General features: G+C 43.9%; 1 pseudogene; it reads right to left on the bottom strand.

Moving 5' to 3' along the window:
• The window catches only part of LOC115313874, a 61,511-nt pseudogene that overhangs the window by 14,725 nt on the left and 23,019 nt on the right, over positions 1 to 23,767 (bottom strand).

Here is a 23,767-nt window from a genome sequence, read left to right as displayed (position 1 = left end):
TTTTTAATTTAAGTGTGTGAACGATTTCTTTAGTTATCATTGGCCTCATCTGAATAAAAATATATAAAAGATGTGTGCAAGTTTCATGAAACTGGAACTCAGAGTCACTTCTTGTATAGGACACTGCTAAGTGTAGGCTTTGAAAAAGGACCCTACTTTGGGGAGTTGTATCTTCTTTCTCAATAAAATTATGCAACATGTTTTTAATGGAAATGAATGCCGAAATAGAGTATAACAGGTTACCTAAATTTAAAAAAAATCGAGGGTGGTGTTTTTGTTTTATTCGCATCGGAATTTTTCTTTGTTTGATTTTTTTTCCATGTTTGACTAAATATATCCTAACTATTGTATCACACAGATACCTTAGTTATTTTTTAAATATTAGCTATATATTAGTAGAATAATATCTGCAAATTATATCATAATGATTAAATTATTTCATGAGATACAGACCTCCAAAGTTTGCCATTTGTCGTTCGAGCAGGCATGTTTGTCAATTTTTAGAAAAATAAATAAATTTTAAATAAATATGATTACTTTATATTACAAGCAAGCTATACCCATAGTTTGCGCCTAAAACGTATTAGAGTTCTCCTAATGTTATCGCTTTAGTTATTCACTCTCAAACGGGCCCCCTCCATCAGTGCGCGTTAATGCAACTGTCCACCACCTCATGCCTTACGATTTTTCCTGTCCCCAAGTATTTTTTCTAGTCAAAACTAAGTTTGGATTCGTTCATACCAGACACTAGACAATAACATATAAAAACATCAGTTGATTTGAAAATGTCGACTAGCCATCCTTTGGTCGATCTTATCTGAAATCACCCAGCTAGACAGTTCGAGCTGCCAGTGTTATAGATTTCTATTCCAGCCATTGCATATTTTAGCTGAAGGAATGCTGTTTGCAGAGAAGCTCTCTGGAAAGTTTTATTTCGGCATTTCCGCCCCCCATCAAAAGAAAAAAAAATTACAACATTATTTTTACCACGAAAGTATACTATGCATAGGTGAACACTCATTCTCCACCCAAATAATATCCTAGTGGTCTGAACCAGATGCGAAAGTTCCAGAATTAACCAATATCTATTATAAACAAATTTCTGAAGTTTTTATCGGAAAATGGCAGTTAATAAAGTTTTCGAATTCATGAAGCTGAATGGCACCAGTCACCTAAAAACAAGCTAAAATGGGCCGCATTTTTCCCATTAAAATGTTTTAGAAAATCACCTAACTTTTAAATGAGATGATGGTTAGTTCTGAAACTGGCATCTGGTTCAGACTGCTAGCACTACACTTTGCCTTTGAATCATCCATAGTTTATTGTTGCAGTGAAAAAACGCAACATTTTTTGGCGGGAGAACACGTACATCATATACTTGCTCTACAGCTCTTGTGCTGCATCTGCCGAGTCTATGGTGGCTTCTGCCCCTGTCCCAATGGCAAGAGCCTCCAGGAACAAGTCGATTTCTGGCTGTGACCTTATACTTTTGCAGTCCATCACTATATGCCTCCTTCCCTCAGCTGGCGCAAGCAGTCTCTAGGTCTTCGGTGAAGTGGGTCCTCCACTGCCGTCTTTGGAGAGTCCCGGCCCCTGCATTGAATAAGAAACTGCTTCCCCCGGTGTTTTCGTGAAAACACTCTCAATTGTGTCCTTCTCTACCCCGTGCATCCATGACGATGATTTCTAGGCCTTGCTATTTCTCCAGCGTTCTCTCTCTTCCTCTTGCACGAGCATCCTCGCCGCCTTGGCTTTGGCTGCAGCGTGGTGCTCCGGTCTTTGCTATCCATCAAAGGTCGTGTTGGGATGTGACAGTGATGTGCGAGTGTCCTTGTTTTTTCCCACCACTTGGTGTTCTGGTCGCTGGAGGCCATGTAGGTCCAGATCTTGTCCACCTTCTCTGATCCATCTGTCTCGGGTGTCTCTTAGCTGGGCTTCACCACTGTCTCCTTGTCCTCTATGCTCAACCAGCCGAGGTGTCCTTGGACTGCTCTATTGGAGCCGTTGGAGAAAGCTCCAGGGGCCATTCCTTTTGCCTCTTCCTGCCTTGTCTTTAGAAAATTATGCTTGTTTGATTCGAGGCCAGTCGCCCCGTTCCCGTACGTGATGCCTGGAATAACTGCCACCTTCCACAGACTTCTTAACACTTTAAAACCGTATAAATTTCCTTCCAAGGATCAATTTTCACTCGATTGCTCTTTTGTGGACCTGTTCTTTATATTGTGTCAGAGAATTCCGCCCGCCCTGCTGTAGAACTTTCCGGAAATGTGTGGTGCCCTACCATCTGCTTGACGCATTGTGACGTTTCTATGTGTAGCACGTGAGGTTATTCAGGAACTGAAGGCAAAGTTCATGTTGGTTGACTATTTGGCAATTTTAAAGGCAGATAAAAAGCAAAGCAGTATGTGATAATCAGGGTTGTAAAGTGTCTACCGTAAAAATACCGAGCAAGCACCCACTGAAAATTTGAAGATAATTGCAAAAAATAGGGGATGGGCGCATGTGAAGTCATCAATCAATTTTATCTTATGTTCTGTGCATATTTTTTCAGAAGTTTCAAATTATGGGGGTGGGTGCTTAGTGCCGAATGGGCGGATGCACAATATTCTGCGGTAGGTACACGTACCTGGCAATCGGTACCTAGGTATTTTTGTTGTACCCGAGTTACACACCTAGGTACTTTCATTTCTCAATTTCTGTATGCTATGTATCTTAGGTACTTTTTCCAGTAACTTGTAACTAAGTGAAGTTACCGTAAAAACCCACATATAATACGAGCCCGCGTATAATACGAAGCATGACTTGAGGACAGCGAAGGAAAAAAAAAGTTTTGTTCACGTATAATACGAAACAATTTAAGGACCGCGTAAAATGTGACCCAGGAAGTCTTTAAAAAATTTATGTGCGTCGTAATTGAACCTTGATCACTGTCATCCTTTCCATCAGACTCCTTATCCGACGCCTCCTCCCAAAAGCAGTCGTCTTCAGTGCCGTCGAGCGTATTTGAAATCCCGCACTTCTTGAAAGAGCGAGCGATGAGTGTGCGCCGACGCAGTGGAAACGCGGCGCGGCGCATAAAGCGAGCAACCCAATGTCGGCTCGCCGAAGTTCTCTTGCAGCAGCTCAATATTTACGGCGAGGTGCTGTTCACGTTGCTCTTATACGAAGTCGCCGAGACTTGCCTCGACGTCGGCGAACACGCCATTCTTTGGGCTCCTAAAGCTTCTCGTTCCGTTGAACGCAAACAGAGCTTGCTTTCGTCTCCATCCGTGGATGCTGCCTTCATTTACGACTGATTGTCGTCCGGCGGCACTGTTGCCGATGTCTTCCGCAACCAAAATGACTTTTCTTTTGAAGGCAGCCGAGCCAGCTGAGCTATGGTATTCTAATACATGTATGAAGGGTCAGTTCTGCGAGCACACATGTTGCATAGGCCCCCACCTTCCCGCAGAACTCGCACGCCCTCCATACTCTTCTTTTAAGTGCAATAAAGTACAGTATGATTACAGTGTACTAGAATACTTGAGTAGTGTTGGGACCGGAGCGGCTCGGCAACGGGAGCTCGTGAGGGCGCGTGTGTTGACAGTTCGTGGCGGCGCTGTAGTGTAGTTATCCATGGTTATCCAGCTCGCGCAGCCCGCTTTTTTTTTTTCACTTTGAGCGGTGCACGTGTCGGTACCACGATTTTATACACTCCGTTTCACCTTATATTGTACCGCAGCGAAGGCTACAAGCGCGAGCTCAGCATTGGCAGCTGCATGCCCTTAGTGCACGAGACCTTGTGCCGCCGAGATGTGCCCTAGAGCAAGGAGCTCGCGCTTGTAGCCTTTCCTGCGGTACAACACAAAGTGAAACAGAGTATGGGGCACATAAAAAAATCGGTATTTTCAAATCTTTTCTTTTTTGAAAATTTTGCGGTAGGCAAAGGGTGAATGAACGGTTTAATGGGCCATGTTGCAATTGCAGCTTTAAAGGGAGCCATTGTTAAAGGCCAACCCACTTTAGAAAGTTCGCGAACAAACAACACGCTTTGACCGAAAGCAACGAGGCGCTCGTTTTTGTTGTGTCTGTCCGTCCCTTCTCGTTTTCTTCCTCAAGCTTAATTATCTCTACCAACCCCGGCTCGTTCTGTTTTTAGATATTCATCGCTAAAATTTTGCCTTTCTTCGCTTAATTAAAAAACCGGGCGCTGAAAGCGCGAATGAGGTTGTGCTGACATCGATGCGTAGAAAAATGACAGTTGTTTCTGTCCCCTTGTCACTAACTCGACAGCGTGTCTTTGGTGGACTCGCCGGCGCCACACATCAAGACGACTATTACTATTCTACATATTTTCATAACGCGGTTTCTGAATCAAGCGAAGAAAGGCAAACTTTTACGATAAAATTTGCGAGCCTCGTTGCTTTTTCGCGAATTGTCGAAATTGTGTTTGCCTTTAAAGGGGCGGTGAACCGATATTCAATTGGAATGTTTTTCACTTTACACGAGCTTACTGGCACTAGTGGGACTCAAGGATACTCACATGGAACGTCACTGGCCAAGAATCTCCTTTGTTGCGGTGTAATTTCAAGGACAAAAGCGATCATTTTCATTCCATCTCTCCTTTGCAAAATTTGATGATGTAACGTGGGGATCGCACTACACCCCAAGGACGATATTTGAATGCGGTTCATAGATTGGACCCGCGAATTGCGTGTGCACTCGATTTGGGCTTGTGATAATTGCTAGTTTTAGAAGCATTCGGGTAGTGGCCCGTGTCCAATCGCTGCAACGACGACAACAGCCGAGCCATAACAATGTCTGGAACTAAGCGCGTGTTCTGTGCTTTGCCAACCCCAGCGCGTAGCTATGATCAACTGGCGGCATATAATCGGCTCTAGATCACGTGGCCGCTTGTTCTGGCTGCGAGTTGAGGGGGTGGGCGCTGCTCGTTTTTCTTTAATTTTATTCTGGGACTTCTATTGCGTCGGGTGAAAAACGAACGCGTGTTTCATAGGTCATTAACGTGAGGGATCCGTTCTAAGTGGTATTTGCACAAAAAAATTGTTGCATTGCCCTTTTAATAACAACTTCTTTTAAAACTGCAATTGCACCATGGCCAATTAAGCCGCTAATAAACAAGTTAACTAACAGATTTTGGTTAATTATTAAACATTGCAACGGTTATTCACTAGTGATGCAAAACTATCGATAAATCGACTATCGATAGTTTTTCAAAAACTATCGATAGTGTCCCAGAACTATCGATAGTCGACTATCGATAGTACTATCGATAGTTTTTCTATAGTCGACTATCGATAGTTTTTCGATAGTCGACTATCGATAGTTCTGCGACATTATTTATAGTTTTATTACTATCGGTAGTCAAATTTCTGGTGACTATCAATACTATCGATAGTACTCTCGATAGTTTTCCATTACTAGAGCGAACACAGTTGCCGCACCGTCGCTCGCCTCCCTTTTTCCTCTCTTCGCCCAAATTCCCGTCTTCGGCATCACTGAAAGCTGAACCAAAGTTTGGATTGTGAGTACTTGGGCTAGGTGGTGTCCCTTATGAAAAGATAAAGTGAGAAAAAGATAAGAGGGAGCAGCGAAAACTACAAGTGTCGCAAAACTATCGATAGTAAACCGTCGACAGTATACTATCAATAGGTTTACGATAGTCGACTAGCGATAATTTTCCGATAGTCGATAAAAGATAATTTTCCGATAGTCGACTATCCGTAGTACTATCCACAGCTTTTCGATAGTCGACTATTAATAGTACAATCAATAGATTTTCGATAGTCGACTAGCGACAGTTTTTCGATAGTCTATCGATATTTTTTCGATAGTCGACTATCGATAGTTCTGCGACATTATTTATAGTTTTATTACTATCGGTAGTCAAATTTCTGGTGACTATCAATACTATCGATAGTACTCTCGATAGTTTTCCATTACTAGAGCGAACACAGTTGCCGCACCGCCGCTCGCCTCCCTTTTTCCTCTCTTCGCCCAAATTCCCGTCTTCGGCATCACTGAAAGCTGAACCAAAGTTTGGATTGTGAGTACTTGGGCTAGGTGGTGTCCCTTATGAAAAGATAAAGTGAGAAAAAGATAAGAGGGAGCGGCGAAAACTACAAGTGTCGCAAAACTATCGATAGTAAACCGTCGACAGTATACTATCAATAGGTTTACGATAGTCGACTAGCGATAATTTTCCCATAGTCGATAAAAGATAATTTTCCGATAGTCGACTATCCGTAGTACTATCCACAGCTTTTCGATAGTCGACTATCAATAGTACAATCAATAGATTTTCGATAGTCGACTAGCGACAGTTTTTCGATAGTCGACTATCGATGGTACTATCGATAGTTTTTCGATAGTCGACTATCGATAGTTCTGCGACATTATTTATTTTTTTATTTTCAAAATACTGCCAATCCCCATTGAGGGATTATAGCAGGTATGGTACAAATAAAAACAACAGACACAATTTTTGAGGCGCGCGAAAATAAGTAATTTTTAGAAATCGTCACTTCCTTTCATATTGAAACAAACGAAACAGAACATAACAGAAAGAACTAACTGATGAACTTGCTGAGAAGGTCTTGTTCAAGAGCTTGAATGAACGCATCCACATTTGTGTAGCTAAAAAACAGCGGGTCAAGGCTGTTCCAATCTCTTACAGCTGAAGGAAAGAAAGAGTACCTAAAAGTATTATTATTGAAAGAGTATTCAGTTAATGTATTGCAGTGTTTATGTCTTGTTGTTCTTGCCTGGGAAAAATTCACATACTTGTTCTTGTCCATTTTAAAGGCGTCGTTTAAAAGGAGATATAAAAATTTGAGTCTTCCTAGTTTGGCGCGATCAGCAATGGTCAGTAGGCTGGATCTTTTCAGCAATTCTGTAGGGGAATCAAAGCGACCATACTTGGGGTGAACAAATCTTATCGCTTTCCTCTGAACACTTTCGAGGATGTTGACATTGGTTTGCGTATGTGGGAACCAAGCAATGAGTGCATATTCTAAAACCGGGCGAACGAGTGTGGTGTATGCGAACAACTTGGTTTCACGACTAGAGTGTTTTAACGTTCTTTTCTGCGACATTCTGCGACATTATTGAAAGTTTTTTTACTGTCGGTAGTCAGATTTCTGGCGACTATTGATAGTACTATCGATAGTTTCGCACTACTGGAGCGAACACAATTGCCGCACCGCCGCTCGCCTCCCTTTTTCCTCATTTCACCCAAACTCCCACCTTTGGCATCACTGAAAGCTGAACCAAAGTTGGGATGGTAAGTGCTTGGGCTAGTTGGGTATCCCATTTGAAAAAATAAAGCGAGAAACAGAGAAAAAGGAGCGACACAAACTACTAGTTTCGCAAAACTATCGATAGTAAACCGTCGACAGTACTATCGATAGGTTTACGATAGTAGACTATCGACAGTACTACCGATAGTGTTTCGATAGTCATCTATCGATAGTTTTTCAATAGTCGACTATCGATAGTTTTTCGATGGTCGACTATCGATAGTACTATCGATAGTTTTTCGATAGTCGACTATCGATAGTACTATCGATAGTTTTTTTCACTATCGATAGTCAGATTTCTGGCGACTATCGATACTATCGATAGCACTATCGATAGTTTTACACCACTATTATTCACCCATTTATTGTCCACCGACCAAGTCTTACAGATATAACGAAACACGGCATCCACATATCTGCCACATCCTTTTTTTGTAAAATATGTAAAGTTCTGTACATAATAAAACAAAAACACCCTGTATCTCTGCGTGAACCAGATACGCCCCCTGTGGAACTATGGGTCTTTCCCCTAAAATACTCAGCTCAGGCGAGACTTGCCTGGTTGTCAGAAGGCAGCTGTCGGTTAAATGTATTGTTATGAGCGTGTAGGTTTCAGATGGTTTACCCTCAAGAGGATAATGCGCTGCATTGTAACCATGTATGTGCTGCACATTGTAACCATTATTTCAATGCCGTGCTGTAAACTATTACAACTTTTTCTTTGCCTCATCTACGTCTGCTCATGTTTTCTGCTCAAAATGATGTGAAATACTTGTTTTTTCTTTAAATCTTATAAAGCATTACTTGTTCAGCCCACGTTGTCTCAGTTTTTGGACTTAAGTTCAATGTTAAAACGCGTGATAAAAATTGTCACGACTTATTAGCCTTTTATTACAAGTGAACGTCGGGTGTTCCTCGGATGGTCGTGGCAGCCATGAAGAAATAGAAGATTCTCACCCCTTTGCGACCGTCGCTTGGGTGGTTCGTCGCATAAATGAACACAAGAATGAGTGACAAGTGAAGCGAGCTGATTAAGGTCCAGAAAAAGAAGACGGGCAGAAAAGATGACAGAGAAGTTAACCTGGGGTATTAAAATCCTACTAAAACAATCTCGGACTTTAGTATGTGCCGTTTCGTTCCATTATAAAATAAAATAGGAAAAAAAAAAACTGCTTCCGAGTTTTAGATATTCCTTTCAAATATCTAATGTTCGGCCTTTGCGACCAAGGAAATGGGCATTTCATTTAAAATGCTCGCCATCAGACAAACCGAAAGTTGCAGCTAATTCTACGCTGAAACAACTTGCAATCCGCTTCTTTAAAGTCGCAATTGTTTTTTATGTAAAGGAAGGGTAATGTAGCTTGCACCGTCCAATACATTGAAACATCATGTTGCTAACGCCACAGCGTAATTCATGCCGCGGTATGACCGCTGGCAGGTCGTAGCTGTATCAGAAATCCTATGTGCACTCCACCAAAGTGGCACCAAAGACTCATATTTTCGCGCGTGCAGCCGCGCATGCGCACACCTTCCGGATAACGCGCCGGTGTCGACACCTGTCGCGATCAATACCACGCACTTCAGGCGAGCCCCTCCAGTCCCAACACTACCCAAGTACTCTAGTACACTGTAGTATGATCATTGTTTTTGCGTCGACGCCATTGTCTAGCCTGATTGTGGACGCATGATGGCGCCTCGGACATTGTAATTTTAATGATAGCTGCTTTGAACGGCATATTGCTTCGAAACCGAAACTGTGTTAGATCGCGCCTCATCGAAGCTGAAAATTTGTTGGACGCATGTATAATACGAGCCGCAAATTTTACATGGCAAAATTTGAGAAGAAATAGAAAAAAAACCTCGTATTATATGCATGTTTTAGTGTACATTTTACAGGTACTTTTCTATTCACCTCGTCAAAATGGTAAAAGATTAACGTTGAGTTGGGCACTACCTGGGAGGCACTGACTTGATCGAGCAACGTTTTAGCAAACAAAGCCCCGCCCATGATGTTTCATCGAACGACACTTTAGTGAATGGCGGTGTTGATTTGAGCAAACGGTGGATTAGCGATGCTGTTCTAACGACACCAATTTATCCAATCGCTTCGGAACTTCGTTTAGAGAAAATAGCGCTTCCCGCATCTCAAACCAAAATCGACTTGAAAGATGTGCGCAGTTTTTGTTGCATGTATGTTGTCCAGGTGGTGGCTCTTTTCTGCCATAAATGCAATGTAAAATATAATTGAAATTAAATTATAATTACAATCTTAACGCAAATTAACATCGCGTAAATAATAGTTTCAACTCAATAAATCAGACTCAAATTTTGCAGTTATCAAAACTGAAAAGTTCCGAAAGAAAAAAAAAGCTTCTGATTAAGATGCAATTAATACAAAGGTGCAAGCGAGCTGGACAAGAATGGCACTAATAATCCCTGGAGATGGGGAACAAAGGGGACAAAGGACAAACACTAATCTCCAAACGCAGCTATAGGTGACTGCTGCGCGACCAAAAGCAATCCGGACTCCGGATTTTTTCGGTTGCGCACCAGTCACCTAGTTGTGTTTGGAGGCTTGTGTTTGTCCTCTGTCCTATTTGTTCCCCTTCTCCGGGGATTATTTTCGTCATTCTTGTCCAGCTCGCTTGCACCTTTGTATTAATTGCATCTTAATCATAACCTTAAAAATGCAGGCCGTTCACCCTTGTTGGTGTTAGACTGGTGGCAGCTGGTAAAACCCGTTTGCTCTACTGACGTCTAACCCCTGGTTAATTCAGTTGGTAGAGCACTCTTCTGAAAATGGAGAGGTCCCGGGTTCGATATCCGGACCAGGCGGATTTCTTCGGTTGCGCACCAGTCACCCGTAGGCTATAGCTGTGTTTGGAGGTTTGTGTTTGTCCTTCGTTGCCTTTGTTCTCCTTCTCCAGGGATTATTATTGCCAAAAGAAGCTTGTTTTTCTTCCGAATAAAAAAAAAAAAGAAACGAGGAAGCTTGAAGTTTTTCGCTCGTCGTCGCAAAGGTTAGGTGCATATGCACTCACTCATGCGTTTCTTCATGCGACCGAAGTCTTCTGGGCCCGTCGACGTCGGCACCGGCTCTGAGGGAAAGAACGTCAATAAGCGAATTTCGGTGTGATGGTAAACACTGGAAGCTGTGTCCGCAGTGATCCAATCGGAGCATGGGGATAAGGCACGCGATGACTCAACTCCGATGTGCACATCGCATTGACACCAATAAAGCACATTTATCGAACGCGTTTTTCTGTGTATCCTTAGTGCAAAAATCTTGACTTCCAATATATTCTGACGAATTTGGGGAAAATAAATAAAGTATGTGAGGTAACTGTACCTGTACCTAGGTACATTTTTAAGCGAGTACCTAGCAGGGGTAGAACTGCTGTGCCATTGTGCACCTAATGACTTTTCATGCGCCACACTGATACAAAAGTATTTACAAGAACGAAATTGTTCCAAGAAGTGCCCAAACAATTGGTTTTATTTGGGGGGGGGGGGGGGGGGGCGGGGCTACCCATGTCAAATTGCTTTCCAAGAAGGGGGGAGGGAGAATTCACTTATTTTTTATTTGGGGGGGAGGCGCCCACGTAGCCCCCTCCCTTGGATTCGCCCCTGCTCGGCGGGAACCTGCAGAGCTTCTCGCCTGCTAAGCTACTGGGGTTGCGACAGTCCGGTACGCAACAGTGCCTAAGGCTTCGGCGTTTGCTCTTCTGCGACATCTGATAGCGATGTTAAAAATAAAAAACCAAAAACGCACGACTCAACACCTTCAAATCAATGTGTGAACAGCCCCATGAGCAAGCAGGCTGGCGAAAGGGCTTTCCCAGTTTTGCGAATATTTGGAGCTAGATGGCGCAACGTGTCACACCAAACTTGATTGCATGAGGGTATACACCAACGTTACTAGAACACTCAGTTGGGAAACTCGCCGTCGAAACCTGGGCCGCTGGCGTCCACCGAGACCGAGCTAAATGCGACAACAGCGCCACTCTTTATCGTTTGTACTGTGGTTACCTCGAGCTTTTTGAAAGCCTGTTTTTTGCGTAAAAACGAACGGAAAAGACTCGTTTTGTATGAAATTTATTGGAGTTTAGTACAAAAAGAGGGGCGCGTTATGTTTTTAAAATCTTTAGTTTGCAGGGTTTTGCGGCACAATTGATATTGTTTTTATACAACCATGCCTCAGCGGGGCTTTCAGGTTGCGCGTCCCGACCTAGGTGCATTTTAACTTCGGTACTTCGACGCGGCGCGTCCGCTGGGGAGACGGGGGTGGCACCCTGTAACCTCTTCCGCTGTATCTGTTCTTAAAGCCCAAATAGAAGTCACGTGCAGTTCCTCGAGTGGCCGCTGCGGGAGAAATGGTGGCGTTGTGTTCGTCATTAGCTCGGTGCTCGGAGACATATTGGGGCCACTTTTTCGAAGCTGTCTCTATGGGAGTTTCCCAACCAACTCATGTTTGGATGGATGATGGATGGATGAATACGGCTGAGCCCTTTGGATCGGGCGGTAGCTTACGCCACCTAGCCATTTTGTTTTACCATTTAAGCTTAGAATATTTAAATGTGAAATCTATATTCACTCCGCAGTGCAAAGAAAGTGAGGCTATGACACCACCTTGCCATCAGTGAATGAGAAAATACCTAGTTTTCTCGATTTTTGCCCCCATTCACTTAATCTTTGCTTGGTAATCTCTAGTCATGAAATCCACTCTCCCTTCGCTGTCTCTAAAACCCAATGACTTTATTAAATCTATGTTTTCGATAGGCGTAGGGTGAAGCCCTTTACAGTAGAGTATCAAGTGCTCAGCCGTCTCGTCCTCCTCTCCACAAGCAGTGCACACTGTATCCATTTCCTGGTACTTCACTCTGTATATTCAGGTTCGCAGAACACCCGTCCTCGCCTCAAACAGCAATGAGCTTCCCCTAGAATTGTCATAAATGTTTTCTTTGGCAATAACTGTTTTGTTTAATCTATAGCTTTCCAGAGCCGTCTTTGTTTTCATTCCCTCTAGCCACCGATCTCTTTCTGTGGCCTTAACTTTCGTCTTAGCTGAGACTTGCTCTTCCGTATCTTCGCTATAGCCCAAAAACGTTCCTCTTAATTTCCTAGTGCGCTGTCTCCACTTTGTGTCTACACTCCTCATGTATAAATAGCTGAAAACCTTTCGTGCCCATTGCTGCCCATCCATTTGCCTCAACCTATCCTCAAATTCTATCTTGCTCACCGCTTCCCTGCTTTCAAATGACGCCCATCCCATGTCTCCTTGTACTCCCTGGTTTGGCGTTTCGCAATGTGCCCCCAAAGCCAGTCTACCTACTCCGCGCTGTTTTATTTCTAATCTCGCATGCACTTCGGATTTCATGCATAGCACTGCGTTTCCAAAAGTCAAGCCAGGCACCATGACTCCTTTCCAAATCTCTCTCACCACCTCATACCTGTTGTAATTCCAAAGTGCTCTATTTTTCATTACAGCTGCATTTCTGTTGCCCTTGGTGTATTTTTTGTGATTCTGACAAAATAGAACTTGGAAACGAAGATTTCATCAAATTGAAAATAGGAAAGCGAAACTTGAGAATCGCTGCAGCAAACACTTAAGTGAAAGTTACTCCGTGTATCCTGTTGGTTCCAATCTGTTCTGCGAGTGCTGGTCTCTTATTATTTCCGAGGCTATTCCTTTTTGAATTTTGTAAACCTAGTAGACAAACATTTTCGCAAAATAACTGGTAGGATGAAGTGGTGGCTGGCTTCTGGAGTTGTGTCAGCTAAATCCCTGCTTATTCACGCGGTCGAAGCTTGCGAGGTCCCTCGCAATCAAGGTCTTAAATCTAGTACGTGGCGACACTTTAGCATCCCAAAAAATCAGGTATACACCTGCTATAAATTGCTACCTTTTGTATGTTTATAGCGAGTTCGTTTCACGGCACTCGTGCCCACGCGTGCCCACTCGCAGCGTGGAACGGGCTCGTTTCGGCCGGCACTCCACGAGTGGTTGCACTCTCCGAGTTCGTTTCAGCGCTGACACCCCACGCGTGCGTGCACTCGCTGCACCGAGAAAATCGGGAGTGCGCCAAAATGCAATCCCGTCATGCCTCGCTCCGGCGGGGCCGGCGAGGAGCGGGAGCAGACGACGAGGGTTCGTCTGCTACGATGTGTCGCGGAACCGAACGGAACAAAAAGTAGATTTTCTGATAGAAATCGCGTCCCGCGGGCCACGAAATCAAACGCGAGCTTGAATTGTGAGCGTCTGCTATTTCCCGAAGAAAGCAATTGACAACCCGTGATTTATTTGCAGGTTTTAAATCGCTCTGTTGCCGTACAAACGCTGAAATATATCAGTGTGTAAAGGAATGCTCAGAACAAACGTAACAGCGGCCCCCAAGATATCTATCACCATCCGTGTGCGGGGGAAAAATTTAACATTTGTCGACAAAGCTCCCCCAGCAGAAACCTCCGACTGCTCAATAAGCATCAGAGAAAGCTAAAGATGGTAACTTTACCCGAGGATTGGGCAACATCATCATGTTTAACATTTACCTACGTCAGCTAACTTGCCCCGTCGTATTTTGTTCGAGAATGTTCTCGTTCTCGACGCCCTCACCAAGGCTAATATCTGATCCACCTATAATGACGATCCAAATAGAAAGTCCCAGTTTTGCTGGATATTCCCCTTACAAAAATGAACAATGAGTTTCAATTGAGCTTCTAATGTGTTTTTATAGAGTCAAATGAAACTCATAAGAAACTCATCATTAAATGAGTTTTATCATTACCCACTCCATATCTATTCTTTCGAGTTTACTCATTACGAATTCAAGTGAGGTTTATCGTTACCCAATCAATAGCAATTCTTTTGAGCTTACTCATTACACATTGAAATGAGTGTTATCAAAGAAAAAAAAACAATAAATCTACTTCCTACTGCATTGCACCCGAAACAAATAGCGCGTCGGTGCTAGTTCTGATATACCGATTTATTTCCTGTGCTTAAAATAATAACTGTATTCACCCTCGTTTACTCCTAAAGGCTTATTCACACGATGTATCTCTTCAACGCGCCACAGTTTAGCGAAACCAAGATTTCGCGAAATCGGCCTGTTCACACGTAAAGTTTGACGCGCGAAACCTATGACGTATTGACTCACGAGAATTTCGCCAAACACTTGTCATCTGCACCGGGAATACCAAGCGTTTCGCATCAAAATGATATGAAGTACGCACAGAGTGAAAAGACAGCCTGTTTTATTAATGCCACTCAATGAATTTCGTCAGATTCGGCTCAACGGGTTTACTAGTCCTGCCAAACCCGGGAAAAACCGCGAGATGATCTCGAAGCATTTCGGACATTTTTACACCGCTAATAGAACGTTATCCCCAGTCATCTTGTTTATATAAGGTGCTTGCACCCGCCGCGACTGTTGACGAATCTGCACCGCGCCCCCAATCCGTACTGTAGGCGCCGTTCACACACCTGCAACCGAGTAGGACCAAGACTCGTCGCCCGTACGCACCGCTTCTTCGCTTGTCGCATAGGGAGGCTTGTCGCTCGCCATGTTTGTTTGTTTTCTTTCAGCAAAGCTCGGATACGGGATCGGCCAAAAATTAGACCCCTCCAAAAGCTCGCTCCTCCTCGAAGGTCAGACGTCATAGCGAAGTCGAGCGGCCATTGGCAGCGTCCGCGTTTCTCCTTCAGGTGATTGACGGGCGTCGGTGAGGTTTCAGCGACAAATTGCTGCAGAAGCGAGAAACGCGCCACTTTTTTCGGAGGCGCGCCACTTTTTCGGTCGAGTTCAGACGGGGAATCTGTTTCCCGAAACTTATTTTTGCGACACAAGATTCGCCAACACGATGCATCATGTGAACAGACCCAAACAGATCTATTTACGGCGCCCCTCTATCGCGATTAGGTCAGTTTCGGTTTCAGTATTGTAACTTTTACTGGTTTCGGTTTCATATTTTAAGGATCGCGTCTTCGACGCCCCATCGGTAGCGACACCAGTTCTTTGTTTTTTTCTTTTTCCGCCATAGTTTCGCCAGTTTTGGGACCGTTGGGTGCGTCGCGGGATGGAAATGCCTTTAGACATGGAAATGTACTAATTTAATCAAGTTTATCTATCTGTGAAGTTTTCTCCTGTGATGATTATGTTCAAGAAGAGCGCGGAAGTCCGACGACGCGACAGAACGAGCAACTCAACGCAGTTGGTAAGCATACTTCTTTGTTTGCATTGTACGCGTTGAACGAGAAGTGAACGTTATGGAGTTTTAGAGTAATCTCGTCGCTGCTGTGCATGCGCAGACCCAAAACAAGCTTCGGACTCGAGCTTTGGGGCCCGTTATTTCTCGATAATAGCGTGGGTACCGCAAAAGGCGGCGCCCACGACATCTCCGTTGATCGCGTCTTCGACGCCGTCGCCCGCTCGGGAACTGCGTGAGTCGCACTCGGCGCCCGCGGTCGGTATGGTCGAAGCGTTTAAAAAACGCCACGGATCGCTGGATTCACAGCTCAGAGCTATCGAGGCGCAAAGCTATCGAGGCGCGTGTACTTACGATCGTGGCAGACATGTAAGCATGCCTGGGTAGTGGATCGTCTGGGCTTCGTAAGTACAACCAGAGTCCTTCAATGCTCCGGTACAACAGAGCAGCTTGGCAGTGACAAAAACAAAACACGCGGCATTGAGTATAAAACAACTATAAAAATGTTACTCTGGACAAAAAGCTTGTTTGATTTTCATGATTAAACGTTCTAACTTTCAAATAGAAGCTGTCGCGACATCTTGGTGGCGTTTTAAGCGCGAGATGCTTGCGTTTTGGGGGGTCCCCGGCAGAGAAACGCTGTTCTAAAACTCTTCGCCGCAATCCTCGCTATTTTGCCGTCCGTAACGCGCGGTAAAGTAGCACCCGATATTCTAAAACTCCCTATTTTCTCGGCACACGTTTTCTCATTAAGCTAGAATTTTTTTTTTCTTTTTTTAACTAGTTGGGTTTGCTTTATTTGTCCTAATGTTTAGATCTATATGTAGCGTAATGAAAAGTTGCCACTCATTCTGTGTATAATCCAAGAAATTGTAGCTTATTTCAACAGAGCACATATTGAATTCCTAATGCTACTTTAAGTCCGTTGCTTTAGAAAATGCCTTATTGGTTTAGTAGTGTACTGATGTCGTTCAACTATAAATTGATTACATTGATAATACTTCATTACTTTTCAGAAGTTAGACTTCCTTGGAATTCGCTTCATGCAGAGCCAATATTCCTTTTAAGTCAAAATGGTTGAAGAGGATATCCATCTTTTGTTTTGGAGTTATGAAGGTGGACTGGATTGTACTGTAAGGACAAACTTCGGTCCCCTGGCTTTCTAGAATTGAACTGGGTTTACATTTGTCGGTTAGATTGATAACGAAGTTGTTCCTTTTGCCTTTTTTTTTCTTTCATTTTGCAATTGTGATGTGATAAAGCCGAGGGCCGCAGTTATTCCCAAATGAAGCAGCAGCAGTGTGTTCCCAGCTTGCGTCACTTTGATTCATTTCAAGGCATGCCACGAAATGAATGTCTTTATTCATACACCGTTGGAATTGGGACTGACTTCAAAATGCAGTTTGACATAGTGTTTAAGTGGTATGGGACTTGTGTTGAATGACCTATGCGGTTGTCACGGGTTCGTGGTTGGTCAACCTGAAACGCTCCAAGTCCCACTTCCTTCTTCTTGTCTTCCTCTTCCCATTGGTTTGAAGCTCGGCCGGCATTATACTCTGTTTCATACTTAGCGTGCAACGCTGTCAAAGCTACTGGCGCGGGTACGTGGCTTCATCTACGGTTTTGCTTGCGCGAGAAGGCGTGCAAATGATTAACGAGATCAAGCCCCACGCTCGTGCCAGTAGCTTTGACAGCGTTGCACCCTAAGTATGAAAGGGAGTATAGTCTCATCCGAGCTCATGCCTCTGGCACTCAGGTAAACATGTGCGAGAATCGCAATTGACCCTCCCCCAAACCACCCTTAAACAGAACAAAATGACAAAAAAGACAAAATTTGTGACAGCGGTGTTCGAGAGAAACTGCAGACGTTTAATTACCCTGCCTGAAACTTTGCAAACATTTCAGTGTGGTTGCAGCTGTGAGGGTGACGTGGATCCAATATGAAAACTGGACCCTGAAGCGACGCCTTCAGGATGCCGAAAATAATTATGGTAAGTTAGAAATTATCCCACTAGTATACTTCCTAAATCTTTGGGCCGGGTGTCAATTAAAAAATTTTAACCCAGTTAATTTGTCACAAATTTTCAGGCATAATATCTTGAAACTGCAGATGTTCCAAACTGGCTGAGGTAAAGCAGCCTTGCAGTGCACCAAGGTTTACACTGAACATACTTTTGTGTATTGTCCACGAGGTGTAGCTCTTGCATTGAAGTTTTATGAGTTAGTTTCTTCAATGTTTGAACTTTCAGCATGCCAACTCGGTAGTGTGTAATTGTTTTTTTTATAGCGCAAGCAATATCTTAATCCTGGCGGCAGGAAGATTCGGCTAGCAGTTGACATGGTTGGACAACGGTGTGCATGCTTGCTTTCTCTGAAGCGGCCAATGAAGCGAAATAACAGCATGTGCGGATTGTCCATGCATTTAATTTTTTGTTTGTTGTTTGTTTCAGACTACATGTGCTCCCAGTACAAGGGGTTGGCCCTCCAGGCTCTGACGACCAGCATGTCGTCTCTGCTGTGCTGTTGAGGGAAATTTAAAGGGTAAATATTGCAGCTGCAGTTTTTTCTATTCTTTCCCTGCTACACTTCCTGCAAATTTCTGTGCATACTCGGTCTTTTTGTTTTCATGGTACTGTAAACTTTTGTTATAGTCCGTTGCAACTATAGAATAGCACAAGCCCGTCCCACAATTTCCTTTCCTCGCCATGATTGGCGGTGTCCTCTTGGCTCTCCTCCTCTCTAGTGTTTGCTTATTAAAAAGAGTGAAGGGCTTTGTGGGAGGGGCTTTGCTATAGACGCTTTGCAGCAGCTGTGCATGGACGCCGCCATAACTGACCTTCAATTTTTGTTTCCTCTTATTTCGTTTATTTCACTTCATCATTACCATACTAGGCCAGGTTATTGCCATATTAGATTCCACTGTGTCCTTTTCTAAAGCATCGGCCTTTGTAGAGGATCGTCAACTACCGTTTCAGTTGCTAGGCATCTCGGTAAGACAAGAAAAGGTCAGCAATGGCGGCTGTAATTTGGCGCGTGTGTAAAGCGTCTATTCTAGAGTGGCAACAGAGTATAGCATGACCTCAGTTAATTTAATCATTTCGAAGAGTCCTAGCGGGCACCCATGCATTTTTATGGGAAGGACTCTGTGTCATATTTTGAACCGAGAAAATGACCCTACAAATGGGAAAGCACGGGCCTTCTGCTACGAAATTAACCGAACCAAACTTTGTTTTCCAAATCAGACCGGAAAAAGTTGACTCCTGTCTTATAAGCGGCGAGTAACAGAAATCCTGTGCTAGTCTCGCCACGTTGGGAAGCTAATGCTATGACCCCCATCTTGATTTCTTTAATGCTTGTTTTGGCTGTTTTCACATCTGGTATTTTCACTGTTCTTTGGCCAAAGGTGAGTGGCAGGTCACCATAGGTTTCCAGAAAAAAGCGGTCGCATATGCAGATATTTCTAGCAAGTTCGTAGCGCAGTGGCGCTTCGTCGCAACCGAGGAAAAGCTATGGTATTGTTGGTGCAAAACATTAAGCCTCACGACTAGCAGCAACTTAATCGTGGATATACTGCACCGTATGGCGTTTATTTGAGCTCTACTCAACACAAATTATTACAGGGGCACTTAGGTATCCCTTTGTGGATTGAATGCAAAAGCATTGCCATTCCTAACGACACTTCCTTTTTTTTTTTCCTCTATTGTTAGGAATGGCAATGCTTTCGCATTCAATCCATGTAGGGATACCTAAGTGCCCCTCTAATATTTGTTTTACATTACATCATACGGCGTCACACATCATGGTACGTCATGTCGTCACGTGGAATGTGATGTCATCGAACCGAGGACATATTTTTATGACCATCTTTCGGGCACATCAACGCCGATGCCGTCAAACATGATGAAAAAACAGCCTCAGATAAACAGGGACGAAGAATGGGTAAAGACATGCCGTCTTTTGCTGTAATGGGACAAGCTTCTTTTTGAGGGGAGAGTAATGTCGCATTCCGAAGCGGCTGAGATAGCAGAGCAGCTAACATGCCCGGCTCTCACACAGCAGCACTGGGTTCAAATCTCAGCCGTGGAAGCACATTTTATTCTTTCTTTTATTCCTCTGTTAACGTTTGGTACAACTCGGATTTTCCGCTCCATAAACATATAATGCTTTCGCATTAAAAAGGCACATTCAGTCAGGAATGTGCCTTTTCGTGTGGTAGAGTCGCACAGCTGCTCACCACTTTGAAAATAACAACTGAAGTACGAGAGGGCACTAGTGATCACCAAATCAGGTTCACGCCATTCATAGGTGAAGGATCCTTTTGAGTGCACTGAAGATTTGTGTGGCATTTTTCTTTCGTTGATTCATTGGTGCATCTCGCCGTTGATCGCTGTCCTGCACCTCGTTAGCTCTAACGGGCAGGATGGACAGCTCGGCAGACTTGTCGGCTGAATACTTTGTGTGTAGTTTAGCATTGTCCTTAGGCTGCTTCAAGTAGGGATGCATGTGAACAGTGCGCAAAACACATGCCTCTTGCCCACGCTTCTATATTCATTGCTGGTCGCGGCGAAATAGCCAAGTGATGTGCGGCCATGTTTGCCCTAAAAAGTTTGTGAGACACTTTGGATAATGTCGTAATATTTCGTTGTAAGTCACACAAAAGTTACGACAATTTTGTTTTGTTAATAAGGATTTCTTCTCGGGTTTTGTCATACGCAATTTTTTATCTTAAGTTTGCTTTTTGAATTCGGCCTCTGATGTCTCGATCCTCCCAATAATTCAAACTTAGTGTGGCGGATCCAGACCTCCGTTTTGGTGTGGGCGGAAAATTTTTAAGGATACTATTCTCCCATTCTTATTTGTGCAAGGGGGGTCCACTCATGTCAAATTGCTCTCCGAGAAGGGGGGAGGGAGGGGGGTCAACTTTGTTTGGGGGGGGGGGGGGGGTGGCCGCCCCCCCCCCCCCCTTCCTTTTTGGATTCGCCACTGTTGTGAAAGCTGCAGTTGACACTCACCCATTCGGAGCATGGTTTTATGATCCGCATAGAACCCTATTACCCTTTCCTTCGTGTCCGTTGTGATTAAAAATACTTCTTCAAGATAGTAAACAAACACAAAAAAGTAAATAAAAATACACAGGGACAACAATTGTGGGCATAAAACACTGGCACCAGTGTTTACCACCACTTATTGTCCATGTGTTTTTTGCGGCGCTTGTCTACGATCATGGATCAATTGGCTCGAATTGCCATATTAATTCTGCGAGATGCTTATAAGTCTTAGCTTCTCTATGTTTGAATTTGGTAAACTTCATAAGCGGCAACATCTGCTGGCTTATCTTTGGTAGACCTTTTCAAAAGCCGAAATAAAAGAGTGCAATGCGGCGGCAAAAACAGTGAGCGATTGATTCTCGCAGACTCGGGGGCAAAATATACTTTTGCATTATGGTGCCTCTGACAATGTTATTAGTGCCACTCATTAAACTATCGAGGTAGTTTGTAAATTAAGTGCCTGGGTGAGCAAAAATGTAGAAATTTTGAATGTGACTTTCCGCATTTAGGGCTGGTTCACACATACAGTGCAGCGCTAACTCAGTCCTGTTAAGGCAACGAACGAGTCACTGCTACTTCCATGGCTTGTATCGTGTGTTCTGAGAGTCCTCCTCTCCTAGAGGACTGATGTCCCGGTTTGTAATACTGTTCAGCGCTGAGGTAGTGATGCGCTGTGAACAGGATGCCTTGCGCGGACATTGAAGTTTAGATAAGCAGATCAACGTGTAACTGTGCATCTTTTTTCTTTATAGGTTACCAGTACAAGGTCTCCCATGGACATGAAGGCAGTACAAGGTCTCCCATGGACACGAAAGCAGTACAAGGTCCCCCATGGACACGGAGGCAGTGTACCGTATACTCGAATTTTGCATTTTTAATAAACCAGTTATTACTCCTTCCCACGGTTTTATGCAGGCATTTTCCGAACACTGCATGCGTATATAGGCATACATAAAAGTGACACTTGCACTCACTTTCCCCTTCCCTCAAAACAACGGTTAGATCCGGACCACATGTCATGCAACCTATTGCCGTCTTCCGTCTTAGAGCCGTCTATCTAGAAACCCACGCTAGGAGTATAATTTCTAATACATTTCATTTGAAAGTCTAGATACACTGCTTTGAGTCTCTGTTGAAAATCAAATGTTATTTTCTACTGCGTTGCAATTCAGGTTTTGATGGGCCATCTCATTAGGTATATTCCGACTCGTCGGAATATACCTAATGAGATGGCACGTCAAAACCTCAAGTACAATGTGGTAGAAAAAAACATTTGATTTTCAACAGAGACTCAAAGCAGTGTATCTAGACTTTCAGATGAAATCTATTAGAAATTCTTATGAGGTGGCACGGCTGAACCTCAATTGAAACGCGGTGGCCAATAGTTTTCGTAAACTCCTTAGGGACTCGTTACAAAACCTCAATTGCTTTTCAACACAGACTCGAAACGGTGTCAATAGACTTTCAAATTATATTCACATGAAATACATTAGAAACTTTATGCGGTTGCTTTGTCGAAACATCAATTGGAACGCGGTGGCCAATAGTTTTCGTAAACTCCTTACGGATTCGTTACAAAACTCATTTGCATTTCTATTGAGACTCGAAAAGACACAATGAGTAGACTCCTTAAACTTTCAAAAGAAATTCATTAAAAATTTTTGTAAGGGTCCAACAGGCTAGTTTTAAGCCGCACCCTTTCAGCGGTTCACGTTTAATACCATGTTCAAACGGATCATGCTTGTGCTCGGAGAGCATCATCAGTTTTCTTCAGTGTAAACGGTTATAAGGATTGAAAGATCGCAACCAGCTGCTTTGTGGACAGCTGTTGCGGAAATTTACGCCGTCTGTAACTATCTCTACGGCAGCCGAGCTGCTTGAAGTCATCGCAACTATAAACTACAGGTTGCAGTGACCAACGTTCGTAGATAAACGTTGGTAGCGACTGCATTCACTCATTCCCACGCATCACTCCGATCAGAAAGGCGCTAGTTTCGGTTTAAAGTCGGTACCTTTTCTACAACATAGATGGCGGCAGAATCAGTCTTCTGCACTCGGTGCATTTGGCGAGTTCGTTTGAGTCCAGTTTTCCGTGCAACACTCTGAGAGTGCGATGCATTCTGGGAGAGAACTCAAACGGTGCCAGTGCGTGTGAAACGAACTCGCTATTAGTTTTACGAATGCAAAGAATTGAGTCTAGTGCATGGTGTGCTTCTCAACGAGCAATTTTAAATTTGTAATCCATTCTGAGTAAAAAATGGATAGAACAAATTAGTGGTTTGATTTTGCCGGGCCATGTCCGAAAATTCAAGAAGGCATAAAACGTTCTTCTTTTCTTTTGAGCAGAAGTCGCAATGTGACAAACTCCTTTGCCATGTATTATAGCGAGTTCGTTTCACGGCACTCGTGCCCACGCGTGCCCACTCGCAGCGTGGAACGGGTTCGTTTCGGCCGGCACTCCACGAGTGGTTGCACTCTCCGAGTTCGTTTCAGCGCTGACACCCCACGCGTGCGTGCACTCGCTGCACCGAGAAAATCGGGAGTGCGCCAAAATGCAATCCCATCATGCCTCGCTCCGGCGAGGAGCGGGAGCAGACGACGAGGGTTCGTCTGCTACGATGTGTCGCGGAACCGAACGGGAAAAAAAGTAGATTTTCTAATAAAAATCGGGTCCCGCGGGCCGCGAAATCAAACGCGAGCTTGAATTGTGAGCGTCTGCTATTTCCCGAAGAAAGCAATAGACAACCCGTGATTTATTTGCAGGTTTTAAATCGCTCTGTTGCCGTACAAACGCTGAAATATACCAGTGTGTAAAGAAATGCTCAAAACAAACGTAACAGCGGCCCCCGAGTTGCCTATCACCATCCGTGTGCGGGTGAAAACTTTAACATTTGTCGACAAAACTCCCCCAGCAGAAACCTCTGACTACCCAATAAGCATCAGAGAAAGCTAAAGATGGTAACTTTACCCGAGGATTGGGCAACATCATCATGTTTAACATTTACCTACGTCAGATAACTTGCCCCGTCGTATTTTGTTCGAGAAAGCTCGCGTTCTCGACGCCCTCACCAAGGCTAATATCTGATCCACCTATAATGACGATCCAAATCGAAAGTCCCAGTTTTCCCATGATGGAACTTAACCCGAGACTGGGGTAGAAACAGAAACTTAAAAGCTAGCCTGCTGGATATTCCAACAGGCTAGTTTTAAGCCGTA

Source organism: Ixodes scapularis, unplaced genomic scaffold, assembly GCF_016920785.2.
Source record: "Ixodes scapularis isolate PalLabHiFi unplaced genomic scaffold, ASM1692078v2 PGA_scaffold6__148_contigs__length_123643588, whole genome shotgun sequence".
Taxonomy (NCBI): domain Eukaryota; kingdom Metazoa; phylum Arthropoda; class Arachnida; order Ixodida; family Ixodidae; genus Ixodes; species Ixodes scapularis.
Note: the sequence above shows the minus strand (reverse complement) of the source record. Positions and strands in the feature narration are given on the sequence as shown.